General features: G+C 43.3%; 1 protein-coding gene across 8 annotated transcripts in view; it reads left to right on the top strand.

The window, feature by feature from the left end:
* Nucleotides 1–317: 317 nt before the first annotated feature.
* The window catches only part of NPY5R (neuropeptide Y receptor Y5), a 551,355-nt gene continuing 534,327 nt past the window's right edge, over nucleotides 318–17,345 (top strand). For 3 of the 8 annotated variants that reach the window (XM_069631366.1, XM_069631368.1, XM_069631369.1), the window contains exon 1: nucleotides 320–716. The gene's annotated coding sequence lies outside the window, so the exon portion shown is untranslated. Of the gene's footprint in view, nucleotides 717–6,117; nucleotides 6,203–17,345 lie in introns of those variants that run through there. The other 5 variants (XM_069631373.1, XM_069631372.1, XM_069631367.1 and 2 more) reach the window with 3 other exon arrangements.

Raw genomic sequence — 17,345 nt, 5'->3', positions numbered from 1 at the left:
AACTAATTGCAGTGTAAAGCAGTAGTAACTGGCGATCTAGAATTTCCCCCACGCAGACTAAACGTATAGCAGTAGCCGTCTTTTTTAATATGAAACAAGTCTATGCTCCGTGAATGTTCGTTTCCTAAAGACGCCATTTTTTTAATTCTAAAACGTAATTAAAAGGAAGTGAACACATTAATAAGCTATTAAAAACTAAGTGGCGCGGAAGGAAGCTACGGAAGCCAGCAAGGCAGTAATGTATTTAAGTCAGGCAGCTGCAGTTTGAAAAGGCCACGAGTCTTCTGCAGTATCCATTCGACCACAGGATGGCGCTAACCTTCAAACAAAAGCTTGAAACCTTCTAAGCAAGAGGAGAGTGTAGCTTCCCTTCCAACATAAGAGCGTCTCAGTGCAAAATATTGTGTGCGCTTTCTGTTCTTAATTGCATTTCTTTCGAGAAAAGCTCAATAACCCGCCCCAGATGGCTAATTTAAAGGTGATATGATGGTAGGTGACTTCGTGGGAGCCTGCTCCCTGGAGTTGTAATGATGCCGAGTTTGCGGGGGTGGCACTCACTGCCTCTGTACAGCGTCCACACCCACGAGATGGAGAAATAGCATGGATCGATGTGAAAATCCTTGCATCCGTCTGCCGACTCGTTCCTTCTCTCCCCATTTGTGCGCCCGCCCTGTTGCCGACCAGAGATGCCGGAGCCCTGGACACAGTGACGGAAGGTAGGTGCCTTTCCGAGGTCTGCTCCTGGACTTTCTGGAGCCCGGTGGACGGTGGACCCGTGCGTGTTCTGCTGGGTGTCTGCATTCATTAGTGGCGGGAAGGAGTGTTTCTGGAGTGTCTGATTAGCATACGGTGCCACCTGCTAGCCAGGGATGTAAACACTGCGTTTCCCACGCAGTGCTGCCTGCCCGAGGCTGCTCCCACCAGCGCCAAACTGCAGGGAGCCCAGGAACACCTTTCAGGCTCGGGGGTTCCCGCAGCGGGGAGGTGTATTAATGCCCCCCCAAACCCCCTTGTTGAGTTCGTTGCGTTCTGTAAGTTTCCACAGATGCTTAAGAGAGGGGCACAGGCTTGTATGAAGGCGCACTTGTGTGATGTGCTTTTTAGGATAGGTTTGAAATTCGGTTTGTGTGATGACGGCCCTTTTCCTGGTGTCTGTGTACGTGTCTAATCGTCGAATGCACACCCGTAGGGTGACCCCACGACATTCAAAGCAGTGTTGCCTTTCGGGCGCGTCTCTTCTGCTATTTCAGTGCCGCGCTGCAGTGTCCTCTGATTTTCAGCACTTCTTAAAACTTCCATTCCCCGCTATGTTTTGGCGCTCATATGTAAAGCGTCTCTCCCCGGCTGGAGGAGATGGCGCGGATGGATCTCGGTGTCTCTTTCCCGCCATTGGGGACACCCAGGAAGAAGTCACGTTTTCTTTCTGGGTTTGAATTTTACAGCCCTTCACTGTCGCTGGGAAACAGATACCCGGCAATGGCTACAGGTGTTGAGTGAGTAACTATACCTCAACAAGAGCAGTGTCCACCCTCGAGCTGACAATGAGTGTTCGTGCAAATACTACCCCAGGGCGGCGGGAACAAGGATAGCGGGCCAGCGGAATGTGGGTCGCAGTGTCCGACTTGCAGCACACTTCCCGTCAAGAAAATGGACGGGCAAGTTGTTCACCGTCAGTTCTGATCGGGCGCACCGAGGGTATTACAGTTTGACTCTTTTAAACAAGAATAGCATACACGACAATAGAATGCATGCACAAATCAAGATCAACATCCATACAACATACGATGAACAATAAACACATTAAGCAGTTAATCACCTGGATATAACATACATCATTGTTACTTGTACATGGAATACTAATTCACATACAATAAAATGAAACACGACTTGATATGGGAAAAATGAATGGGGCCACCACACAACACATGCTACTGCCACAATAGAACTGAGTGTGGGTCAATAATTCAAGGTACTGGCCTTGTTATGAGGGTGCTGCCCAAATGTTACATTGAAGAGTAGGTTTCTCAATGGGCAAACATTATTGCGGTGCTTTTAAAATATGCAACAGTACTCTTACAACATGGTGCTGTTTAGCCCAAAGTGCTATCATGTCCTTTTCCTCATAACCAAGCTAGGCTCACACTGCCACACTGCATCACAGGTTGTCATGCCACGTTCAAGGGTGCGCTTCCAGTTGGCCCCCACGTAAGCACATTGTCAGCATGCGTTCTGCACCACTCCCAGAAAAGTGCCATGCCAGTTTAGCATTTTCCCCAGAAATGCCTACCCGATTCACATTGCCTCCAGAATAGGACCACACTAGTTTCCATGGGCAAACCAGTGTTGCCTTACTTAAGAATATTATCATGGCAGATTTGCGTTGCCCCACAAATGTAATTTGGCAGTTTGACATCATTCCAAGTACATGTCCCCAGAGTAGCTTTATTTATTTAATTTTATTTATTGTATTGGTTGGTAGCACCCAAAGCCAGAGTTATCACGGCACTAAAGGTACATCGTTAGGACTCGATGGAAACAGTATGGTAATTACATTACAACATAGAACGTGAGTCATACAGAATAGGGTGGTTACGTTACATCTTAGGACGCGAGTCATACAGAGAAGGTAATTGCGCTACATCATAGATAGTGAGTTAAGTTCAGAGCAGGTAGGTCAGTCCAGAATTTTAAAGATATTTGTTGAACAGTGAGGTTTTTACTTTCTTACGGAAGAGTGCATAGGAAGGTTCGTCTTGCATCTGCTGAGGGAGGGCGTTCCACAGGGTGGGAGCGATGGCGGAGAAGCAGGAGCCCCCAGCTCACTTTCTAGCAAATCTAGGTATGTTCAAAGCTGATGTGGTAGAAGAGCGGAGATTGTGCATGTTGTGTTTCCTGGTGATATGGTTGGTAAGGTATGGGGGCAGTATTGTGTAAGCAGCGGTAGGTGATTGCGAGAAGTTTGAATTTGATGCAGGCTTTTATGGGAAGCCAGTGTGCCTACTGTCTGATGTAAGAGATGTGGTTGGAACGCTTCAAGCCCCATACTCCTCTGAGGGCATTATTTTAGAGCAGTTGGAGTTTGTTGATGTTTTTGGTGGAGGTCCCTGCTAGGATAGCATTGCAGTAGTCTAGTGTGATATCTATGATGCCACTGGCTAAGGTAAGACATTTTTTGGAAGTGAGGAATTTTCTAGAAAGGTTTATAAGTTTGGTAGAGTTGGCTGCAGTGGAGGTGATAGCTTTAACATGTTTTTGCATATTTAGTTCATCCTCCAGGTAAACGCCTAGTGTTTTAACATGGGCGGATACAGGGATGGTATAACCATCTATGCAAAAGGAAGAGAAGGCGGAGCTGAGGAGTTTTAGGTGATGTGGGGAGCCCACAATAAGGAGCGCTGTTTTTCCATCCTTCAGGCAGAGCTGATTGGTGGCCATCCAAGCCTGCATGATACTGAAGACACGATCGATGTTGGTAGAATCTGAGTCATGGTCGCCAGTGATTTTGAGGATTTTGAGCTTTACATTTTCTACAAAACATTTTCACGTTGCCACTAGGACATTACTACATGACATATTCACATTGCCTGAGAACATTTGCTAGGTCAGTTTCATTTTGATAAAGAAAGAGCTAACAATCAGGTATACCCCCACTAACATGTGGTGACATTCTTTCTATCACACATAGACAGCAATACCATGTAAAAACAAACACACATACTTGTTTACTAGTCTTTCAACAGGGTGGCATGGACCTCGTCTCACAGTATCATATTTTGCTTTTCCAGTGACCTCACAATAGTGCATCAGAATACGTCAAGAAGGACGAGGGTGTGCCAGTTACCTAGCTTCATGATCTATATCCAAATCACAAAGCAAAACAAAGAGGTGATGGCTGGTAGGTTTAGAATTAATCTTAAACCTCTGGCAATTGCTCTGGGCCACCCCCCAGACTCATCGTTCTTCACCTACCAAGCCATTACAGAAAGGGATAAGGCCATATGCAAATTAGGCTTGGTCCCACCACAAAGGGCCAGTCCACACCACACCACCGGATGGTCTGGGCACATGCATAGGATCTGATGCAGGGGTGTCCATAAGACCACCTGTCACTTGACAGGAATGCACCATCATGTTTCCATATTTAGACACATGTGCCCCATCTGAGGCTGAGTGACAATTGCGTCCCTACCTCCACACGTTGGTATGCCCCAGGTTCCTTTTTCAAAAGGCACATTCTGCTTGCCATCAAAATGGCTCAGCAGCTGGCCTGAATGCTCCATAATGGGTGTTGGATGATCACACCATCATCCATTATGGAGGAACTGCCCGTGCTGAAAAGTTAATAAGCGGTGTTGAATGACAATTCAAAGTTTAAACAATATTTTGGGAACATATTGTGATGATTGAAATAGAAAACGTGCTGCATGGTTTAAACCAAAACTAAGATTAAGGATAGCATTGAGCGTTGGATTATTATTATGAATTTATGTTGCCAACTGTGGCATTTCTCATTCTAAATGTTGACATCACAGTGCCTTTTGCACCACTCTTTATAATGGAACTTGTTGGGCCTCCTTCTGGAGTGAGACTTTTATGTCTTTGTTCGAAGTGAGGCGGAGTAAAATAGGCCGCTGTGGGTAAGATGATTTTGACATAATATCACCCATGGCTGCATGGACTGTGCTGAGAAGCAGCCCCTGCCCCACAGATGCAAATATAGATACAAGAGCTTTGTTATTTTTTTAATATTTATATATGTGCATAGAGCCCCTGTTATGTTACATTAGCGCACATGAGTACACACCAGAAGTGTTGTGTACTGCGAGCAGTTGTAATTTGGTCATTGGCCACATCAGGACTTTTGTGGCATCCATTTTATGGATACACCATATTTCACCAAATTGATTCTTTGTACTGGAGACACCACCACCATATCTTAGCAGAGTCCTGAAGAAGTGCTACATTTAAGGAATGAAACATGTATAGACTGTTTCAATATAAGCGCAAGAACTGGAATCTCATCTAACTTGTGTAACTCGAATACATATGTTACTGTGCCAAATCTTCTGAATACGGGCAACCATTTTACCCTAAGGCGTCCAGGCTGCCCCCTCCCCCATCAAATATTTGTTACGCAGACTGTCCACACTGCAGCCACTTTTATGTTACGTTAATACAGTTGTATCCTGCAACCAATGAGAAATCAATCTAGACTTACAGTACGTAAACAGCAATGAGTTTACAAGTAGACCTATACTACAACTCCCATCATTCCTAGCCAATAGTCAATCTGAGGGATCGGGCGCCATAGTCCAACATATCTGGAGAGCCACAGGTTGCAGACCCCTGACCTACACTGACAAAGCCTTCTTACAGTGTAGCAAGTGCAGGTTACTGTAGTTTGAAAATGCATCGAATGTTACACATTGCGGGCCGAGTTCTCTTAGGGTGCGTCATGTTTCTCTTTTTCCAGTCAATACATCAAAGCATTTGCGTGAAGTACGCATCGTGCCTCTACACAATTGACATGCACATATCGAGTAGTAGGTTTTGCAAGCAAGATGCAGGTCAACAAGTTCAGATTACATCAATATTTGATTAGCATAATATGACAATGCCCTGTTCCGAATGCCATCAATACACGCCGAGCGGGGAGCCAGGAAGGTCGCGTCGAGCAAATGCGAGCACTCCTCGGAAGAGCGTGATAAATGTCCTTCCATGAGCGTGTGGCCTGCGCTCCAAATTCGTGGAAGGCTCGGGTCAGCATGGATCAGACTGGCGCGCGTGGCTGCCCTGAGCATGAACCTAAATATTTGCGCAACTCCAATATGGACATTGTTCAAGCACAAGCACGCAATGTTCACGTATGCTTGCAGATATGTGTAGCCATTTTTGTGCATGGTATTGTGGGTATATGGTAGCAGGTGTACAATGGTGTGAGTGCCTGGGCACCTAATAGCAGTGCCTGGCAAATGCTTAATACTTATAGACAAGCCGAAACTATTGGCTGTGCCAATGCTTGTTTTTAATAGTACTTCAGTGAAGGAAACGCAAAGCTCTTATGAATCGGAAGTGCCCAATAGTTTTCCCTCACAGGCCGCTTTCACCGAACAGGGACCTGTCAGGAGGGAACAGCGCGGCACACAGTTACTGTGCAAGCGGTGAAGGAGCAGAAAGCGTCTTCACCGTGCCGGCCAGAGAGGTAAGCAGGGCAACTGGGGATGGGAGAATATATGTATGGTACCTGAGTGTGTGTAAATGTTTTATGATTTCGGAATGGCAGGGGCGGGTTGGGGGATCTGGGATTCACAGGGTGTCTCCCACCAAACAAGCAACAGGCCATTGGGGGAGGTGGGCATTTGGAGGGAACAGGATTTGCGGGGGTGTCCTCCGCATTGGGAATGGCGAGGAAAGTGCCTTGCCAAGAAGATGCTATTTCCCCGCAACACCAAAACTGGGCCCTGTGAAAGGGGCTTCGATAAAAGAGGCCTGCAGTAAAATAACATAGCACTTATAAATCGTGGCTGAAGGCAAACCTAGTTAACACGTTTTTATTACACCAGTAGCATATTTACAGCTCCAAGTCATTAAATCTCAGAAGTATGCTTTAAAAAAGTACTGGCAGCCACTTCGAGTACACATGTTTGATGTTAAGGCTTGTTTAAAGCAAGTTCAGCGAGCGAGGAGGTGTTTTGGCGGTGAGGGCCAAGAAACGGGCAGGAATGGCCATAGCGATTAGCATGACCATGGGCAGTCCATGGGTGGGCAAATAACCAAATAACACCTACAATTTTTGTTTCCATCTTCAGATGCCATTTCTCCCTTTCTGTACTGTAATGGAATAGTTCCAGCTTATAGCGCCACCTAAAAAGAGCACATATTTAGCTGAGTGATAAATCAGATAAGAACTGGACAATATAGCATAGAAAACACATTTTACCAACCAAAACTTAAAACAATGGTCTGGATAATGTGGCCATTACAATGATCTGAATACCTCCAGGATCAAGCATCTTCATGGCTGTTTGAAGCCCTGCTATAGATGGAATGCCCCCAGGATTAATTGGATGGGTATTCAGCAGTCAACACAAGGTGGCTGGCGCCCTGCCCACAAACAAAATCAGGCAGGCTTTGGGGGCACTAACATAGTCCCAGCCACAGATGTTAGCAGTCAGCGAATCACTTGAAGGGTCTTCCGTGTATTTACTTATGCCAGGCCTGTCTTGTGGAGGTAATGAAACAGAAACTAGTGCCAGGGTAGCGAGAAAAACTGATGAGAACAAGGCAGGAGGTTATATATATTAAATCATTATTTTTATTTTATTCTGATTTAAGTGTAAAAATATATCAAAATCATTGAACATTTTTAATTAATTCTTTTAAATAAACATCCTTCATTCATTCATTCATTCATTCAAACTAATATAGTTCCTAAAACATTTCATCATTTTAAGCTAAAATTCCGATTTATTTCCACTATACTTCTAACAATAGTTCACTCCAAACAAAGTATCCTGTGGAGGACCTTTATTACAAACTATGAATTTTGCATTCATACTGTGAGTGCATCAACACTGTTTTCTCAATTCTGAGAGGTGCTCATGGGGTCAGGCCTGGCTGTAAGAAGCCAACATAGTGTCTCCCCATCACTTATTACACAAGACTCATGCCAACCTTCCTGCCTCTCCCCCTCCTATAACAGGAAACCCATATTTGTTGCCCGCTTCCCAGCCCCATGTAGCTTGCCTGCCTCCAGTTTTATAAGCAAGAAGGGGGAAAACTGTGGCGGTTGAAGAATTTGTGAGGCCATGTGCAGGTAAAGAATAGCAGCCCCTTCATTTGGATATGCATTGACATTACCTGAAATGACAGCCCATACAATTATAAAATTAGGTAATGAGCACCGCCTTCACTTCACTCATATTATTTGGCACTAGACAGGGAACTTTCGATGCACATGAATGATCCAGACAACTGTGAAAAGAGAGACAGAGGAACATGTACTCAGTATTTTCAGCCCCTTAGTAGTAAACACTATATTAAATTTACTGTTAAACAATAATCAATATTCATTCAAAAAATGTGTTTTCATTATAATTTAATCTAGTCACATCTTCTTCAAAATTCAGCAGCCAGACACTTTTTGGCCAGCACATTTCAGTCCTACTGGGTCCTTCATCAGGACAATGTTGTACAAAACACAAATTTGATAGTGATCCTCTGCTTTCTCATATATGTACATCATGAAATTATATGGTTGGTTGAAAGGGGGAGAAGATTCCTGGTTTCGAGATGTACCAGGTGAAATGATTGTTCTTTGTGAGATAGGCAAACATTTGAAATATGGGTTGTAAAAGGAAAATCAAAATTCCGTGTCAGTGCACTATCAAAATTATACATATGGAAAATGTAAGTAAAAAGCTAAGAAAAAATAGGCAATCCAAATACCTGACCCAAAGGTGCAGCAGATAGCCAATAAATAATGACTGTGCTAGAATCCTACACAGCCTTTTGAAAAGACTTGAAAACCTGGCTCTTCAACTGAACTCTGCCTTGTTCCCACCATCTTCCCTACATATATCCCCCTAAGCACTAAATGTAACTGGTCTGCAACAGCGCCGTGATGCCCTTGGGCTTAGGCGCTGTACACATGTAAAAATAAATAAATAAATAAATAAACAGAATACCAATTTCGAGATCTAAATAAAAATAGGGACCAGAATGAAGGAAAAACTGGATATGTTTATAAAGCAGAGAGCAAAAAGTAGGTGCAGTTAAACTATCTGGAAAAATTTGAAAAACGTGTTAACAAAACATGTCCTTCAAATTTGTCAAAACCGCAGTCTAATCTCCAAATGTATACGCCCTGAAATAGGTGCAAGATTACCTGGATAGGTTGGTGCAAGATAGCTCAAACCTCATGCTGCCAGAGGTAAGTTGTTGCCAACATGCATACATGGTAGGCTATAATGCACAAAAAGCTGCAAACGGCCCTGTTTACGGCACGCATACACATCGATGTGTGATGACATCATTGCATATGAGAATGGAACATCATAATGATACATTGCATCTGACGTGTGCCCGTACTCAACATGATTAAAAAATCACAAAACATTATTTTACATAAATATGGTTTATACAAAGTATAGTCAACATATTCTTAGTTGAACCAACACCATTAAGAACTTGGCAAAAGACCAATCATGATTGGATGAAAGCAAGTCTGCTTAAAGGGGTCCACTCCCTGTTAATTTAACAGGCAACTTGTTCCTTCTTGCATCATACCCACAGTGATGTGCTCTGGAGGAAGTGTAGGAGACAGGAAAGAAAGAGAAGCCCATAGAAATTGAAGATGGAGGAATCCTTTCTCCAGGCCTTTTGATCATCCTGACTGTCCTAACCCCAACCCTTACTAAGCATGTAACTTCAAAGGCCCATTGGTATGCAACACCCTCGTATGAGGCTGGACCTTTTTTTATGGTGTGCCACTTTGAAGCTTGGTTCCCAGGATAATCTTTCTGGGAGCTTCCTTGGTTGGTTGGAAGGAGGTGTAATGTTACCTGACTTCCTGAAAGAGAGGCAGCTCCCTAGCCTATTGTTCTGCTGGCGGAAGCAGAGTCAGGCAGTCTGAGAATGCACACAGCCTGACCATAGGTGGGCTGGGTTTACAGGGTTTGCTCTCCATTTTTAATTCACTGTTCAGAAATTACGTCAGGCCCTGGAAGAAGAGAATGTTTTTCTCAAAACACGTCAGCCATTTTGTGTTAACTGAACTGTACTCCTTTTTATGACCAAATTGCTTTTGTTTATGTTACCATTAAAAATGGTAATACAGTTAAACTGATAATTGTTTCATTATTTAACCTTTGTGATTAATCAATTGCCAATTACTGATTACTCTATTACTCTAAATCAATGATTTAACTGTCTAATGACAGGATTGTAAGGTGTGCAAGGGACAGGAGGGTTCCAACATTGGATCCTCTTTTTTTCTGTATAGTATCAATATATGGTGGCTCTGTGCCAGGGCTATTTTATCCTCCCCAGCACCTAAAAAGTATTAAATACTTAACTCAGATACCCCGAATAGTATAAAAATCAATACATCTCTGGTGTTCGCCACCTTACTCTCTATCTGGGCTTACAGGGTTGACATGCGAATGATACCAATCAGATGTGGCTTTAATGATTGTGTGAACTATCAATCTCCATCCCAAAACCCAGTTATGGATCATTATTAGAGAGTACCCTCCACCAGACTAATAGTTCCTCATAATTATGAAGGGTTTGGATCAGGGCTAGATTCAAATGCACACCGTGTATCCAGTGACATTGCTGTCACAGCAGCTGTACAACAGGGCACTTGAAAACCTTTGAATATACTCTGTGTTACTAAAGACAGTGGCTGCAGACCAGAGGCTGGTGCAGTTGGGCACAGGTGTACACTGTGCTAATTGCATGGAGATTCCTGAGGGGTGTCTGATTAGTAGACTGATTAGCAGACCTCCTTTTCTGAAATGGAATGGAATTACCCATGCAATTGTATTATTTAATCAAAATAAAAAAGCTACGCTTTTCACACCTGATGCCAATCCCTCACAACAAGAAGCTACCAGAAGTGTGACAATAGACACATCGTTGGTGTGCAATACATGAATTGCCACATTTATTAATTTATATAAAACAGCAGACTATGGCTGCTTTTGAATAGCGGCCACGTGTGAATTAAACACTTTAAAAACACAGCATGTTGACAGATAATATGATTTACCCACGATCACACACTTTCAATGCTGAATGTGAGATTTGAACCCAGTAGGCACTTTCATCACTTGAACGTATTTTACGCGCTTTAGTTGGTACAGGCATGCACTAATATTTAGCTCTAACGAGTAAAATAATGCTTGCTTAATAGAGAAAAAGTACACAAATCACAAAATAAACCAACCAGTTAAATACACTAATCCTTAAAGAATCATGGTAAGCAAAAATGCATGATTGTAGTTTAAAGTTCCCCTTCCTGAGCAGAAGCCAACACACGCTTCAGTGGAAAGTGATGTGAGCCTAAAAACTCTCTTCTGGGATTTTTAACTATCAAGACTCACAAGGAAAACGGTGTCATAAGTTGCCCGTGTGCAGTCCGTGATTGACACAGGCCTGGAGATTGCGAATATGCATGATGTCAAGAAAACAGTTGTTGAGGGGTGTGTCAAGTAGCAAAGATCATTGAAATAATCCAGGCAGTTTAAAACCAGGGTTTGGTTGATTCCATCAGATGTATTTGTATCTATTAGTGCTAGTTATCCCAGAAACATGTCACTCCAATCGTCCATTGAACTTGTTCAGGAAGCTGATGGGTATTATCGGCATAATGCAATTGTATGATTCTTGTAAAGTCCATGTAAGCTTGAGTCAGACCTATGATTTGAACGTCAGGAGGTGGAGCTTAAGTGGAGGGAGAAGGAAGAGGGCCAACAATAATTGAAGGTGGGTTTGGGTTTAGAAAGACCAACAACATTGTTTGTGTGTTTTTTTAGGGGCAGACATCAGAGGAGAAGGCTCCCTAACCCTGAATTAATTTGAGTGGATGGGCTTTAAAGGGTCTGCACAGAAAGCCCTGGTGTGCAGTCATTGTTTCAGATGTATTGCTGCAGGGGGCGGGCACTCACTGCTTCACCTGCTGTCCAGTTGTTTTTTGCATTTCCATCCCAGCACCATGAACAGTCCCTACTCAGCCTCTTGTTCTTTCCTCATCCCTGCCTTCCGCACCCAATGCCCCAATGTAGTTGGTGCTATGGGCACTACTCACTCACAACTGCAGGTAGTTCCTTCTCCACACGGTCCCACCTCTGCATGTTGAATCCCTGCTTCTTGCACAGCCTCATGTGTAGGCACTGCTTATTAGACTCTGCTCAGCCCCTTGTGTGATTGTACCATCCTGCCCTCCATGATCAGCCCCCTTTGCAAATGCACACTTGGTACCACGTGTCCTCTGCCTCCAACAAGATATCAACCAGCACTAACGTGGGCCGGAAGTGCACTAACAGGATGTGAATGAGAATGTGTTTCAGGTTTTCCTCAGAGCTATGCTAGCTGTTATATTTACTGACACTATTATTGTCTATGCTCTTGATGTGCACACATCTCTTTGCATAATGGTACTGGCATATGTGTAGCTGTGAAATAAATGCAGTTATAAAGCACACTACACATTTGAATTCACTTGGAAGTGGTTGGTTTTGAATAATAGCTCACGTATCTGCCTCTGTTGTACACTGCCCAAACACGGTGTTCTATGCCCATAGCGCAGACATGGCAGTGTAATACACACAATGCTGCCATACTCAGCACACATGAAGCCTCTGAGCCAGGTGAGTGTGTTAAATATCTGTGCATTGAGGTCCCCACACTTTTCCTCAGGCTCTGTGTCTGCCACCAACATCTCCAGCCTTGTGACATGTAGGCTTGTTTGGTTCCAGAAGATCCAGCTAATACAGTCTTATCATGGTGGTGCATGTTGTGTTAGCGCCATGCTCCCATGATACTGCATTGATGGTGGGAATTCTCCTTCTCCGTTTTCGATGATATGCTGGCTGGGGGTGACTTTTGGTTGATGTCTGTTTTCAGCATGATGTTGTTGTACAAGTGCCATCGATATATTTGAGTATGTGCACCTCAAGCGCTGAATGGTGCACATTAAGGTCAGAGAGCCTGGTCTGCTTTTCAATTTTAAACTCCTCTCCGTTGATGAGATGGAGGTAGACCTGCAAAAATGCACCTCACTTCTTGCCCATATAAATGAAGTGCCTTGGTTGATCTTCAGACACAAATGCTAGATACAGTCAACAGAGGCAAATCTGGCATCCTCATGCTCGTGGATTTATCATCAGCATTTGACCTAGTGGATCACGAAAGACCACTATCAACCCTGCTGATGACTGACTCATGCACAAGAGAAGCCATAAATTGGATCAGCTCTTTTCTTTGTAACCGCATGTCAAGGGTAGCTTTTGACCAAGCATCCTCCCCTCAGTTGGGCATTACCTCTGGTGTGCCTCAGGGCTCCTGCCTGTCTCCAGCCCTTTTTAATGTTTATATTCACCCGCTATGAAATCTGCTTGATGAATCAGGTGTTCTATTCACTAATTACGCTGATGACGCCCTGCTTTTGATAAAACTTACAGGCGACTACTTTGATGACTCGGTGAAGGTACAGAAAACATACAATTTAGTAAAGCATTGGATGTCAGCAAACTGGTTATACCTGAATAGTTCTAAGACAGAACTTTTAATCTTTGGTTCTTCTCTCGCAAGAGGAACACTGGTTTCTTCTTTCTCTAATTTTAATATTGAGGGGCATGCTATTCCTATTCAGAAAATGGTAAAGACCCCCGAAGTGATCTTCAATGCGTCTCTGGGAGCTGAAACCCAGGTGGACAGCATTGTAAAAAAAAAACAGTACCATCTGAGGTTACTAAAGCTAGTGAAGCTTTATGTGTCCTCAAGAAATTGCGAAACCCTTGTAAGAGCTAATATTCTGCCCCACCTGGACTACTGCAATGCTCTTCTTATCAGGGCAGTAAACTCGCTCTGCATAAAGTACAGGATCTTCAAAACAATGCAGTACGGATTGTTAAAAATACCTCGGAGCTTAGGAGATCTCTTCATTGGTTATCTTTTCCTCCCAGAATTCAGTTCAAGCAAAACATCACGGTCCACAAATGTCTATTTGGCACAGCTCCTTCCTATCTCAAACTGATCCTTACCCAACAACAGGAGACCAGATCGACCTGCGTCTCTAATACCTTCAGATTAATCTGTCCCAGATCTAAAAGAGCAAGAGGTAGTGGCCGCTTTTTCCCAGTGCATGCCTCCGCAGCTTTGAACTCTCTCCCTGCGGATCATCATGTGGGAAGGAACTTTTCGGTGTTCCATAAGAGACTAAAGACTCTCCTGTTCACCTGATATCTTAGTCTGTTATGATCCCCTACCGCACGGATTTGGTATTTATTTGCATATGTCCTGTCATCCTTATGTTGTCTAATGTCTTTTTGTGTGCTTAGACACCTGTGGGCTTAGGCACGTTACAAATAAAAAAAAAAGTAAAAAAGTAAATTATGGGCATACATCACTTTGGGTAAAAGTACTGCTCTATTTGCCATTGTGGAAAACACGTTGTTTTCATGAATACTACACATGGGCATGCGCTTTTGAGTGGTTGGCTTTACCTATGATGAGATGTATCTGCTTCTGTGCAAAGTACCCTGATGTGGTGTCCTGCGTCCATTGAGCAGATGTTGTGGTCTAATGCACACAATGCTACCATGCACAGAAACATAGACACAGAACGTTTGGCTTACTGTGAAGTGTGAATGTATTGTTTATTTATTAATGTATTGCAGTTAATTAAAACTTTTCACACTTTAAAACATAATTATTAATAATATGTTTATATTTACATTTACTACAGCATCCTAACTTCATTCATAGCATTTAAAATACCATTTACCTTTAAACTTATAGAAATATCACTCATAAGAATTCACGTTTGTATCACATTTGCTCATTCTGGAATTGATAAAATAGTCCATCCGGTCCTATAAATCATCAGAGATCCCAGGTTGTATCAGCATACATAGCAAGTCAATAGGGGCTCTAATTATATAAGAGCAGCCCTGATCCCGCTAATCATCTCGGGGTAACCTCGGGATTACTTCCAACCATATTCTATAAAGTGCTAAGTGCATATATAAACAGCAGAGCCAAAAGTCCCAATCCTTAATAGTATCAACAATGCGTACATATGGGCACAAGTATTTTAAGTGTAATGTGGCCAGTTCAGAGCATCCCGTCAACAGATGTTTAACAGACTCAACGGGCATACCGCTTTCACAAATTCTACATCTTCTCTCATGCTCGGGGATCTTCTTCAAAGGTCCCGTTATAGTCAAAACGGGTAAGCGATTCATACACAGGCGCGTTATCAACCTTCTCAAGTCTATCAATCGCCATAAGGACAGATAGGTTTGAGGTTTCTTAAATGTGTGGTTCATATAAGTCGCAAAGCCGTATGTCTTTAGACTACACAGATGTTCAAAGTTGTTACCCCAGCCCCACTGTTCAATCTTTCTAGTGATGCAATTTTGGCATCGTAAAAATGTACATCCAAATTAGGGGTCCTCTCAACGTTTTCTAGGTATTGCTTAATCTGCATCACATACATTGTTTGGTTGCCAATTGCCATCTCCTCCCCAATGGAGCTGATTAAGTGTTCCTTTTGTGAAGTCCTTGTACAGCATTGCTTGTTTGATAATGACCCTAGATCGTATAGACATCAACCCCAGTTCAAGTCGAATTATTTCTATTGGCACACATTGTTTGAGGCCCAACATCCTCCTCCAAAAAGTACTTTCAACCTTTGTCAAACAATCCCAATTGCAGATTGTTACTGCCTCCAATCCGTATATGGTCGCTGGAATGAAACATTGGAGGTAGGGCATTCTTACACCCATGATTTTTTTAAAAGGGTGGCCTTCATGTGAACGCCGCTGTGAATGATGCTGTCAACATGACATTCCTGGGCCTATTCATTTTTTGTTCAGCCATTGTGTGCATGAACTGTGGCCTCGAGGAAGGATCTGTGGGGGGAGAAGATTGTGTTCATCTTCCACGCTGCTCTAATGTTGTGTTTGCCTGACTTTGTGCACACTGTAACCACGATGTTTATTCGAGATTCAGCTTTATTAGGCAGTAAGGGTATGTGATATCAACACAGTTCTTACGACACATTCCCCTTTAGATGCTTCTTGTCGTCTATGCTCAGGGTGACCGCGATAGTGTCGATGCGTTTAGACCATTTGGAGGAAATGTTGGGGAAGCAGGTGCAACCACCTCCATTGCATCTACAATTCTGATACATGTGATTACCATTGCACACTTCTGTTTGGCCTCTGCCCACTTATCCATTGCAGCAACATCCAACTCATTATTGCACTCAGGCTGCTAATGTGCATTCACATCCTTCTACTTAACTGCCCTGACCGCATCATGGTGAGCCAAGTCTGCAGGATGAATGTGCTGAGGCTGCCGATGATCTCATCTTGGTGGCTTTCAAAACAACTTGCACCATGTGCTCAAAATAGCCTTCAATGAAGTCCCATTCAACCCTTGCCAAATGCATAGTGCACATCTCTCTAATACTGCATCAGTGACTTGATCGGCAGCCCTGCTTTCCAGTGGCACAGAGTAAGTTCAGATGTCACAGGTACAGCGTTTGATAGTTGCTGTGACAGCCAAGTCACCACAGTGCAGAGATTACATTTAAGTCTACACCTCTGTTTCAAAACATCATAATTATGACTAACAACCCACAATGTTGGCAGGAAAATTTGGAATTATAAACCATGCCTATTCTATTAATGTGGTTAGTAGTTCACATAATTATTAAAGACACATCTGATATATAGCATACCAGTGTCATTACTGTGAGCTCAGACAACTATTGGGGGTTATGTGGATTTCAGCAACCTGCCTGTCTGCTTTCCAGTGAATGGAACGACATGGCAAAATACGTGCTGCTCTTGACTCTCTTGGAGGAAAGATAACTCCTTCCTTTTCTGGCTTGGGATCTCCCACATGAAGATTCCCTAAGAGTAAGGCTTAAAGCAACAAATTCAATAACTAAAGCCTGTGCCACACTAGGGGGCTGTACATCAGAGAACCTTTGAAGCTGCAGACTGAGAAAGGGGTGGAGTTAGGGCAGCCAGGGAACACATGTGGGTTTGAGGAATGTCTCATACGTCTTACTTTTCTGTGGGCATCTCTCTTCTTCCTGTCCCCAACACGTCCTCAGAACATGGCACCCTGGGTATGACAGCAGAAGGCAATTACCATTTGTCACAAGTACTGGAATCGGACCCCTTAAAATAATCTTTCTTTTATTGTATCCACTATGTAATTTTCCCTATAAAAGAGGGGGTCGCCCACGCCTTCCTGGATTTCCTTTTGTACCTTCAAGGATTTTAGGAATAATTCATTTGGACCTCTTTCAGGGGAGATTATATTTCCAAAACCCTCAGCCATTAAGCTGAAGAAGGATGACTCCAACACAGTGGCAAAATCTGCTCCTGACCCACTCCCAAGGCACATTTTGGGGTCCTTTGCTGAGGACCAAGGCCTAACACTTTTCTAGCAAATCTCCCTAAACTGGGATAGCAGAGATTGAAAAGGTCTCACCTTGTCCTGGAGCCCCCTTAAGTGTATTTCACAGCATCTCGAGAGTGAGAAGAGCCAAGATCACTGTTTTCACCATTCAAAGTGATTCAAGCCACTTTTGAATCATG

Source organism: Ambystoma mexicanum, chromosome 6q (assembly GCF_040938575.1).
Source record: "Ambystoma mexicanum isolate Mex_15411 chromosome 6q, UKY_AmexF1_1, whole genome shotgun sequence".
Lineage (NCBI taxonomy): Eukaryota > Metazoa > Chordata > Amphibia > Caudata > Ambystomatidae > Ambystoma > Ambystoma mexicanum.
Note: the sequence above shows the minus strand (reverse complement) of the source record. Positions and strands in the feature narration are given on the sequence as shown.